Raw genomic sequence first — 12029 nt, 5'->3', positions numbered from 1 at the left:
ATGCAGTCCAATGCACCGAGGAATGCAAAGACCTCTACATTGGAGAAACAAAACAACCACTGCATAAACGCATGGCCCAACACAGGAGAGCAAACTCCTCAGGACTGGACTCTGCTGTCCATCTACATCTCAAGGAGAAAGCCCACTCCTTTGAGGACAGCAATGTTCAAATCCTAGACAGAGAGGACAGATGGTTTGAAAGAGGAGTTAAAGAAGCCATCTATGTAAAAGTAGAGAAACCATCCCTCAACAGGGAGGAGGTCTCAGACACCACCTATCTCCAATTTACAATGCTGCCCTTTCATCCCTTCCCAGGAGATTCAACAATCTAGCCTCAAAGAACAACCACTGTTCACAAGTGGTAAGTGACTCCAACGACTGTCGTTATAACAACATAAGGCACTAACGAAGTCGAAACCACTTTCCATCAAAGGCAGTCATTTAAACGACTGTCGTTGGCACTTGGAGCACAAAAGGGAACCAGTGACATCATCACCCTTGTGAACGCCCACACAAGAGGTTAAATAGTGAGTCTCCACACCAGATAGTTGGACCAGTCCCAGCCTGGTCAGATGCTACATGAACTGATGAAGCCTCTTGGATGAGAGGTGAAACGTCTTCCTAGACAAATAACTAAGTCCAGTTGCTTTCCATTTAACCTCCTTTGAAATACTATGACCTGGGCAAATGAGAATATGCACCGGCTTAAAAACACAGCCGTTTTCATCAATTTACAAGCAAGTGGGCAACACACATACATTGGAGTGAATGGGTTTTCTGGGCGCTTTTGCAATACCCATATCCTGCCACTCGGGCGCAAAATGCTTACCACGGGAGTCAATGGTGGTGTTGTTACGCTCTTTTCCAGTTCTCTAACAAAAGTGAAGGGGTGTGGGAGGCGATATTTTTTTCCCCAGCATAGAGTGCCGAAGCGGAAGCAGGAAGTAACGGTCACCATGGGACCTCAAAAGTCTCCATGTGAGTGAACGGGAGTCAAAGTTTTATTTCGTGATCCGATTGAATTGTGCCATGAGAAAAAAATATGACCTCTACCTGTTTAAAACATCACGTTTGATGCCGAGAAATCAGCAGTTTGTTGTAAAACTATTGTACTACAGTGTGTTGATATCGTATAGCATTTAACTACTGAGTCCCAAAATGAAAGATGTTTATCTTGTGCACATCAGTTTTCTTTTACCTTGACAAACTTCTCACAAAACTCAGTCACTAAAGATCATCTTTAGTTCTAATCTTCTTTTTCTTGTGGAAGGTCTTTCCATCCGACTGCTTCCTCCAGCTCAGTTTGATGTCTTTGTTCAGTCCTTTGTCTTTCAGCTTCTGTTTGAGCTGAGACACAAATTTACAACAATGAATATCACCAACAGAGAAGATGATTCTTGTTTGCTTATACTCAACTACCTTATTGTCTCTATGTTTTCTGACACATGTCTACTTTCTGTGAGAATCACAGAAATGGTGATGTTTACACTGCACATCCTACATTTACACTGAGCTTCTAAACAGACATTATTGGATTGATGGTTGACTCTGGATCAGTAACAAGTTACAAAGGAAACTGATCTGGGTTGCATATAAGCTATGAGTTTGTCCTCTAGTTCAAGTAAAGGACAGAAAAATACATCACTGCTGAAACACGGGGGGTGTGTAAGCTGTTGACAGCTGTAGTATTTGTGTTTGTGTGTGTTACATGGATATATTCTTTGCAAACTGAAAACCATCTATTCTGTAAATAAATACAATTGTTAGCCTACTTATTATTTACCTGCATCAGGATGTTCTCCATCACAGCAGGGTCATTCAGATCCAGAGAGGAGTTTGTTTCCAGCTTCATTCTCACCACCCTTGAAACCAGGACTGAAAAACAAACAAACAAGCTCCATTGGTAACACAGTTTAACAGCAGCACTGACATCTCAGAGTCAGTGATAAAGTAGAAAGCCCCAACTTTCCATGAGCTTAGAGTCTGTTGAGTGCATTTTGTGTCGGAAGAAGAATTTGTCATTGGTCTTGGTAGTTGGCACTCCTACTGAAAACTTTGATCCCTACGCATTTTAACTTTTTAAACAAGTTCATAGGGATCTTATATTTCATCCATAATTTGATATCTATGTATGTTATCTTTCACGTTTTTTTCCTAGTGGTAGGTTTTGGCCTAGAGTTCTGGCATTGCCTGTACTAATAATGACCATCTTTTAACAAGCATCTGTTTTCAGCTGTAGTCTTGTTCATTTTCTCCATGATACACTTTTCTTTCTTTTTTTTTTTTAACCCTGTCTCTTATTTGCATTATGCTGGGAGGCTGTGGTTTTAACCAGGAAGCTGTTTTCATCTTTTTTGCTATCAGAAGCAGGATTGTCAGTAAAAATTTTGAATTTGTATCCATCATACTGTCAGGAATTATAGCCAGAATGGAAAGTGCTGGTTCGAAAGGAAAATGAATACCCAGAATCTGTTTAATCTTCGTTTGAACATTGTTCCAGAAATTCTGTATTTTTGGGCAGTCCCAGAATATATGAGTGAAGTCACCCACCACTCCACCCCCTCCTGCATAGTTCAGATGTATTACTGTATTAACGTAATAAATAGAGTGTTAAAATAATCACCTTCACCTTCCAATTGAATTCCCTCCATGCTGAGCTATTAGTTAGTTTATGTCCCTCTTTGTATTTTTCCTCCCATTCTTCCTCTGATATTGTGATATTCATTTCTAACTCCCATTTTTCTTTGATATCCATATTGCTGTCATTAGATTTGTGTTTTTAACAGATGAATTTTAGCATTTAAAGTGCTAAACATGGTAAATATTTACCAGCTGAGCATTACCATGTTAGCATTGTCATTGTGAGCATAATCTACAGCAGGTGGTGTCAATCTAAATGTACATTTAAAAACTGATTCTTGGTTTACCATGGTAGCAGATAAATGCTCTCGTGTCATCGCAGTTCCCGGGCTCCCATTTTCCAGAGTTTGCAAAATTTGCTGTTGCACATGTCTGATTTTGAAGGCTGCTGCTATGTTCCAGTGCTGTTTCATTCCAGTACCTAAATGAGGAGTTACTACCATCCAACCACTTCCAGGTCCCTCTGTAAAGGCCGATCCAGGCTTGTGATGAGGTCAGCGCCGTCATCTCCTTTACTTCCTGAAGGTTTCTTACACTGGCCAGGTCTGTGTGGCGTTCTCTGCAGTAGCTCTGAGCTTCAGTCCAATCCATAGCTTTTTCTGTTAAGGAGTATGTCTTACCGGACCCTGGAAACAAACCAAAGTAAATGTTGTGCACTTTACAAACAGAAGTTACAAAGTTCTTTATATTAGCAACAAGAAAAACATGAACGAGTTCACAAAACAGAGGTACAGGTACAGCAACAACAACTAAAAAGGAATTTCACAAAACAACAAATGGTGGCCTATGACATGAGAAAGTGAAAGTGAATGATCACCATATCTTTCTACATTCAATGAATAAACAAATTTGTAAAAATGATAATTGAATATATTGTCATATTAAATATAAATGTTCCTATCCAGGTTCTTTAAATGCACACAGCCCACAGATTTCCTGTAACGGTGTGATGTCACAACAAAGCAGTGTAGCCCCGCCCCAGACCCCGCCTACCTGGACCCACCATCCAACCTTGCAGCATTTAGTTTCTCTGAGGCTATGTGCAAAATCACTTATAACACCCTATGAAGTTCACTTTATAGTGAGCTTGCCATTTTGTAGCGCAGTCTTAATATATAGTGAGAGTTGTTATCCTACTTAGTGGATTTGGAGTAACTCCCAATGCCTTCAATACCATCATGAATTAAAAGACAGAAAAAACGATATGAAGGAAATGACTAGTATGAGTAAATGGTAAATGGACTTGCACTTATATAGCGCTTTTCTAATCACTTGACCAGTCAAAGCGCTTTACACTGTTTCGTCACATTCACCCCTTCACACACACATTCATACAGCTCTCTTCACAGACAGGCTTTTGGGGGCTAATCGTTCACACATTCATACAGCCGATGATACATCAGAGGGCAAGCGTAAGTTCAGTGTCTTGCCTAAGGACACTTTGATGCAGATTGGAGGAGTCGCACCACTGAGCTTCCAGTTAATGAACGACCTGCTACCTCCTGAGCCACAGCTGCCCAGTATTTTTTTCATTTAGCCAATGAGCTCACTATGGTGGTTACATGCTGTCATTCCGACATCCCAGCATTCCGACATACCGCTATTCCGACATGCGAACGTCCCACCATTCCGACAAGGCTTTCAATATAAGGAAATGTGCGTTACTCAACAGGTGACTCCCTTCTTTAAGACATGCTGATAGAGGAATACCCACATGGTTGTGCGCTGCTCAAACAAACTAGGCTATATGCTCACAACAGCAAGCTGTGTATCAAACGGAGACAAGGCGCTTATTTCTACCCATGTGATATCAAGGAAATATGATCATAATAACTGATAATAGAAAACAATCTTCTTCTTTTTTTGCCACTGACGCTGTGATTGGGAGAGAGCGCTGTGTGGCGCCACATGCCAACACATGAATTCAAAATATAAACATGATTTGCTGTCTGCACTTTTTTTTTTTTTTTTTAGTATATTTTTGGGGCTTTTTCATGCCTTTATTTGACAGTGCAGTCGAGAGAGACAGGAAATGGGGAGGCAGAGAGAGGGGGAATGACACGCAGGAAAGGGCCGTCCGATGCGAGATTCGAACCGGAGCCTGCACAAGGACTATAGCCTCAACACATGGGGCGCCTGCTTAACCCACTGCGCCACTTGGTGCCACTTTTAATGTGAATATTCTGGCTGTACTATTGTTGTCGCCGGTGAGATCAGTATGTTATATCAACATTATTCCTGAGTCTCTGTGACATATTAGGAGGATTTTATGACTATTTGCTTTTGATTTGTTCCTTTAAGGAACAACCTAAGAAAGAATCGAAGGAGATTCTTAAGAAGATATTGGTGTATGAGGCCCATTGTTCCTGAGGGTGGTGGACAGAAGCCAAAGGGTAGCTGAAATATAAGTTTTATGGCTTTGTATTGGCCCACTTTGTGCGTATTAAACAGGGGGACGACTCTCCATTCCGAAACATCTCCATTCCGACACAGCTGTTCCAAACCCCCCCCACTCCGAAACACCGCTATTACAAACGTCGCCCCGAAACACCGCTGTTCCGCTCCCCCCCGCCCCACAGCTGTCCGTGGTGCTGAACCGCGTGACGTTGTTTACTGTGTTGTGGCTTGTCTGTGAAACACGCGCTGCTCAGGGACTGACTGATAGGATGGGCAGATCTGTCCCACTTGCTTTCTCCTTCACTCTGTTGAGGGGAATCTCCACAGAGTAAAAGAGATACACCTTTTCTTCTTTTCCCCGCTCTGCTCGCTGCTGCAGCCACCGTTCCTGCTGACAGCAGACTGGAGTAGAAAGACATTTCTTTGCTCGGTGCTTTGGTTGGGTTTAGGCAATGAAGAAAGGAGTTGGTTAAGTTTAGTAAAAAAGACCAGGTACAGACTAGACAGGCTAGAAGCATAATGAGCGTTTTATTAATATGAGGTAGGCTATTTGCTTGTTTTGCAGTTAATTATGCACATGATCCGTTTGATCCCAAAAAGGAAAAAAGGATCAATGCGCAGCCTCCGGTTCCTTTCTGATTGCATCCGTCTGTCCGTTCGGAGTGGGGGGGTTTCATGATGGAGGGTTTTCCCCAACAGCCTTTTCGGAATAACGGGGTCTTCAGAAAAAATAGGAAACCCACTATTACGAAGAATGGAAGTCTATTTTCGGAAAGGCGGGGTGTAACCAACCTACAGCCAGAATCCAGTTATAATCCTTACCTCTGACATCCATGCAGACTGCATTATAGCGGTGGTCACAGGGATAATCGGCCCACTTTCCATCACCTTCCTTCATTACACAGTTCTCTCCATAATTGTTTGGTTGGTTAGGACTCCAGTTTCTGAACTCAGCCTCCCCTGGTTTGTAGAAACTTCTGTTTGACAGCGACCACCTCCAGCTGTTCACGTCATCATACAGGCCGATCCAGGTTCTCTGGAAACAACATCTTGTCATTGGCCTCAAATGTGACATATAGACTTAAATCAGTACACTCAAAACTATATTTAAAAAGACAATTGTGTGGTTTACAAAAATGTGTAGGCAAAGCAAATAGCCACCTTTAGCACCCTCGCCCCTTCTCGGGGAGCATACGTCAGTTCAACCAGCCAAAAGTCCGACTGCCCATCTCTCCGACTACCCATTAATCTGACTTTTCTAGACCCATTGGCCCGACTGCCCACTGCTCCGACCAAAATAATCCCTATATTCCGATCAGGGCTAAATCCGACCATCCAGAATTCCGATTTTGGACCAGACCGGCTCTGGGTCAGCTTGGAAAGGCTCGAGGTGAAGTAGACTCACGGCTTATGCGTCTCTTTTCTTTTTGTCACTGGCTTTCCTATTTGTGTCATTTTGTGGAGCAGTAAGGCTAAATATCTGCTGCTCATGTCGCTCTCACACTCTCTCTCCCTCTGCACCGAGCAAAACTTCACTTCCCTGCCTGCCACTTCTTTCTGTAATTTTGATGCACGTTTGTCATTAGCAGTTTCCATCGTATTTGTATCACAATCAATCCTAAACAAATGTTTATTATAGCAACAAAAGGAAATGCACAATAGTAAACCACAGTTAGGCTATGCATTAGGTTCTTAATCTGCAGGGGACGGCGGGTGTCATAAACCGCAGGAAAAAAATGTACATAAACAGGAAAGTCGGTGGCAAAAAGAAAAGAAAGAGGCAGAACCGGTCGCGGCGCATCGTCATGGAGGAAATGCATCCGCCGCGGGCAATCAGGACCGGGGAGAGCTCCCCAAACAACCCAGACCCCTATGCTACACTGCCCGTTAACTACATCCTACTGGAAAAACTGACAAGTCAAACTGTAGTTTGTGTTAGAGGACTAATTCATCTGACATAACCATCTCTCTCCCTCTCTCTCTCCCCCTCTCTCTCGGGCAGTGACACGCTGTCATTCATTCATATTTCAGCACCTTGGCGTTCTGGGCCTTACGAGCCATTCCCTTAATATAAGGTCCGTAACAGCAGTGACAATTTGTTGACAATAGACCGCCCCGAGAGTGCACCGAAAGCTCGCCAGCTCCAACCTGGTCTACTCTCAGTGCAAGGCGAAGCGCAGTCAGCCAGTGGTAATTTGACTGCCTAGCTCGCAGTACGCACACGTCACCAAGACCTCACAAGCAGGTTTCCACAGTTCCAGGCACATTTAAATGCAATTAATAATCACAATAACCCCTATTTATTGTAACTATTTGAATTAGCACATACACCTATATCTATATCGATTGTCCCGTCACACTGATGACAGATCAAAGGCTGTCGGCATGCGTAATGGAAACTCAGCCTGACTGAATTAACACAGATGAAACCAGGGAGGGACTATATTTATTTATTTACTTATTGATTTATTAGCAGGGCGAGCAGCCGCATCATCACGCGACCATAACAAATAAAACTGAAAACAAAAGAAAGAGAGACGCTCCGTGAAGCCTCCTTTACGCACAGCTGTTTGTTTATGTTGTGATCTGTGCACACGGGTTTAAATATAGGTTACTAAATATGAGTGTCTTTATTAATGGAAAAGGGGTGTGTGTGGTTTTTTTTTTTGGTTTTTTTTACTGGGCAACAGCTCTCAATCTGTCAGAGCAAACCTGGATAACATGATAACATCATAACCTCCTCCCTCCCAGACTACTTTTGCATCATCAGCCCGTGAGGTCTGTTCGCGCGACCGGACACTGCCAGCTTGGACCGGACCAGAACATCAGTTTCCTCCCGTCTCACTGGCTGTGAGAGATGATAGTTTATTTGTTTTCAGTTTTATTTGTTATGGTCGCAGGACGATGCGGCTCAATAAATCAATAAGTAAATAAATAAATATGCTCCTGCTCTTGGGACATCCACGGCTGCTTTTTAGTCTCAGTCCCTCCCTGGTTTCATCTGTGTTAATTCAGTCAGGCTGAGTTTCCATTACCATGCCGACAGCCTTTGATCTGTCATCAGTGTGACGGGACAATCGATATAGATAAACGTGTATGTGCTGATTCAGATAGTTACAATAAATAGGAGTTATTGTGATTATTAATTGCATTTAAATGTACCTGGAACTGTGGAAACCTGCCTGTGAGGTCTTGGTGACGTTTGCGCACTGCGAGCTGGGCAGTCAATTGCCTCCCTCTTCCACGGTGAAATCAAACTTGTGCCTTGCGCGCGCGGCGGATTTAAAGGCGAGGAGAGGAGCTCATTTGATTGGTGAAGATCTGACTCGGCTGTGTCAAACCCACTCCACGCCTTCTCTCCTCCCTCTATGCCACTCGCGCCGGTGGGAGGGAAGGAGGCGGGATTGCGCTTCACGGTGCATTGAAGGAAAATTGCAAACTGCTCCTGGACACGCCTCGTTGGCGAAGCGCAGGGCAGATCCGCTGCGCTAGTTTACGAAAATAGAGCCCAAAGTATCAGCAGTACATTCTTCACCCATAAATCCATGGCACTGTCCACATAGTTATGAGGCAGAAAGAGAACTCAACACTGTCTTCTCCCGAAGTAGAACAATATTTTTTTCATTCAAAAGACGTTTTTGAGCGACTGGCTCTTCGTCGTATTTACAGCAACAATATAATAATAATAATAATAAGTGTGCCCCCAGACCTCCTACAGTGGTTCAGTTTGTAAGCATGGTGTGTGTTTGAGATAGATTGATAGATAGATAGATAGATAGATAGATAGATAGATAGATAGATAGATAGATAGATAGATAGATAGATAGATTTAATTTGTTACTGCAGCCGTCTTGTCTGTGGATTTCGTCGTGTTTCATGTAATAAATTTCTGTAAGGGGAGCTGAACATACAGCTTTCATTCATAAACCAATACTTGAATTGAGGAAATGGGAGGTCGGAGTAATGGACGCAAAAATATAGAAATGTGTGGTCGGAGAAATAGGAAGTTGGAGAAATGGGAAGTCGGACTGACGTCATGCGCCCAGCATTCCCATGAGGTAACCTTTTCTTGCCTGAGGTCTGCTTTGTGGGTCCATTAACAGTTAGTGCCTGATATGATATGTATAATAGAATTGGAAGTAGCATTAAGAAGAACTACTACTACTACTACTACTACTAATAATAATAATAATATTAATAATATAATAATAAACCTTTTCAATTTACTACTAAGTCACTTCATTGTCAAACAATAAAAAGTTAACTCACAGAGCTGGAGGTTTTCAGTTGGTTTAAATCCACCATGTCGTTCAAGATGCTGACGTCCTCCATGTTGTCTATAGTGGCCAGGTCAGTGTATTTCTCTCTGCAGTAGCTCTGTGCTTCTGCCCTGTTCTTTTGCTCATAGACAAAATAGTACTCACGCCCAGCATGTGATGACACTGCACACAGTGCTGTAGTGGCAGACATACATACTGTCATTGTTTAGACGTTAAAAGCTCTTCCAACTGTAAAGACCTTACTAATGCAATTATTTCATATTTAGATTTGATGTTGACTGAAGAAAAATCTATCTATGGGTCAACGACATGATCCCAATGTCAAGTGGTGTATTTTTTTTTTTTTTCATAAAAATCTAACTATATACAGAAAAATAAATCTGGACTCAAATGTAGAATAAATGTAATTCACTTTTGCAATGCAACACTATGTATCTTAACAAATTTTATAATATTTGTCACATATGTAGAAGGAAGATTCAAATAGAAACACAGCAAGAAATCCAATTAATGTCAAATCAACTTAATGTTTTCAGAAGTAAGTATACATTTATAGGTACACTTAAATCTACTGCATGTGGATCAAATATTAAATATTTATCATTCTTTTGACATTTCCAGGGCATTCAGTCTTACTTTTGTTAAAAGGTAAACCAACATGAATACAAACTATACATTTGACCAAATCTCTATTTGTCATTGACCTATATAACAAAATGATTTTTTTTAAAGGGACAACGAGGAGTTTTGGAAAGCAAAGTGTTTTCACACTACATTTCCCATGAGCCTCCGCGCGTACGGTTAAATTCTTGGACCAGCGCAAGACGGACGTCTTGCCAAGAATGTTTTCATTCATCAAGAATGAAAGTCAGAGGTTCGAAGACGATCAGATACCGTCGTAGTTCCGACCATAAACGGCGATTCAGCGGCGTTATTCTCATGACCTGCATGGCCAGGTCCAGGAAACCGAAAGCAGGAAACGCTGGTCGGCTCGCCCAGCATGTCCACAACTAATAATAATAACAAAATAACGATGGTGGAAAACAACTTTGCATCCTGGAGACAGAGAGGAATAACCAGCGTAGGGGACCTTTTCAGGGATGGCTCTCTCATGACCTTCGACCTTCTGAAACAGAAATTCAACCTTCCACAAAACTGTCAATTCCAATACCTACAACTAAAAGAAACCATTTAAAAAAATATTGATATCCCCCCCCCCACACACTACTGAAACTAAATCTACTCAAACCCAAGAAACTTCTCTCCCAGATTTACAAACTCCTCTCCCATCATGACAACACCACCTCATTACCAACAGACAAATGGACCTCAGACCTTCACATCCAAACTGACATCAACTGGCAAACCATTCGTAACAACACATTCACTATGTCAAAGTATCACAAAGTATTACACAGAACACACATCACCACCCATAAAATGCACCTGATGGGCCTCACTGACACCAATACCTGCACACACTGTCCAGCCACAATAGATAACAAAACTTTCAATACAACATAATCTGCTAACTGAACATTCAAATTTGGAAAAACTCACATTCACCATTAAAGACAATATCACCCACTACAATAAAACCTGATTCCTCGAAACACTACCTCACATCATTCACCCCCCCCCCCCCCTTTCTTATTCTTATTCGTATTCTTATTTTTGTTTTACTTCCACTGTACCTGCTCAACACCCCCTCTCGTAATTCCACCCTCCAATCTCTGGTTTGTTCTGTCCCGGTTTGTGTGTTTGTTTGTTTTGTAACCGCCCTTACCATACGGTTTTGTACATGTCTAACTGTCTGTGTAACTGTCTTGTAATGTGTATTTAAATGTGCATTAATAAAAAGTAATAATAAAATAACGATAGAGATAAAACAATATATTTATCGAAAATGGACCCATTAGTAAGTGTGGGTAACGTAGATTCATCCACATTAAGGTGAGACTTTTTTTTTATAACCAAATACAAACTCCTTGTTGTCCCTTTAAGTTGTCACAATGTTGTATATTTTCCTAAATTATATTAAAACAGGAGAATCAATAACTAATTCATAGAAAACATAAGACATACTTGCCTGATACAGCTATAATGATCAGAAGTTTTTCCATCTCTGTATCTTCCAGTTTTCTCTCTCTGAGTCTCTGACTGATTGTCTCTAGATACAAAGATGTTTTCAGTTCTTTACTAATCTGCCTCTGCACCACTGGATCCATGCAAAGTGTTTATGGAAATAATCCTTTGTGTTTTTACATTACATACAGGTTGGCTCCTCTCTCTTTGCTGCAGGAAAGTAATTTGTATTTGTATTTGTCTCTATAATTAATATACCTTTGAATGACTGTATTCACTGGAGGCAGCTGTTGTTGCTGCCTGAGCACAACCAGACCATAACCAAGACCATTTTCCAGCAAAAGACTAAGGTAACACTTTACAATAACCATAGTTTATAAATGGTAAATAGACCATTTATAAATGGTTAATAGACCATTTATAAATGGTAAACAGATAGTTTACTAATGTTTAATCATCATTTATAAACATCATAGACCAATTATAAATGGTAAATAGACAATTTATTAATGTTTAACCATAATTTATAATTGGCAAATAGGTAGTTTATTTATGTAAGTTAATAGTTAATTTACCATTAACAAGCAATTAAATTATGATTAATAATGTTTATTAATTATTAATGGA

General features: G+C 41.2%; 1 pseudogene; it reads right to left on the bottom strand.

Annotated features, from left to right (window-relative positions):
* Window positions 1-1227: 1227 nt before the first annotated feature.
* On the bottom strand, window positions 1228-11545 carry LOC146984020 (macrophage mannose receptor 1-like; annotated as a pseudogene).
* Window positions 11546-12029: the final 484 nt, after the last annotated feature.

This window comes from Trachurus japonicus, chromosome 7 (assembly GCF_045865225.1).
Source record: "Trachurus japonicus isolate A0001 chromosome 7, Traja_1.0".
Taxonomy (NCBI): Eukaryota; Metazoa; Chordata; class Actinopteri; order Carangiformes; family Carangidae; genus Trachurus; species Trachurus japonicus.
The sequence above is the reverse complement of the archived record's forward strand: the minus strand, read 5'-3'. Positions and strand labels throughout refer to the sequence as shown.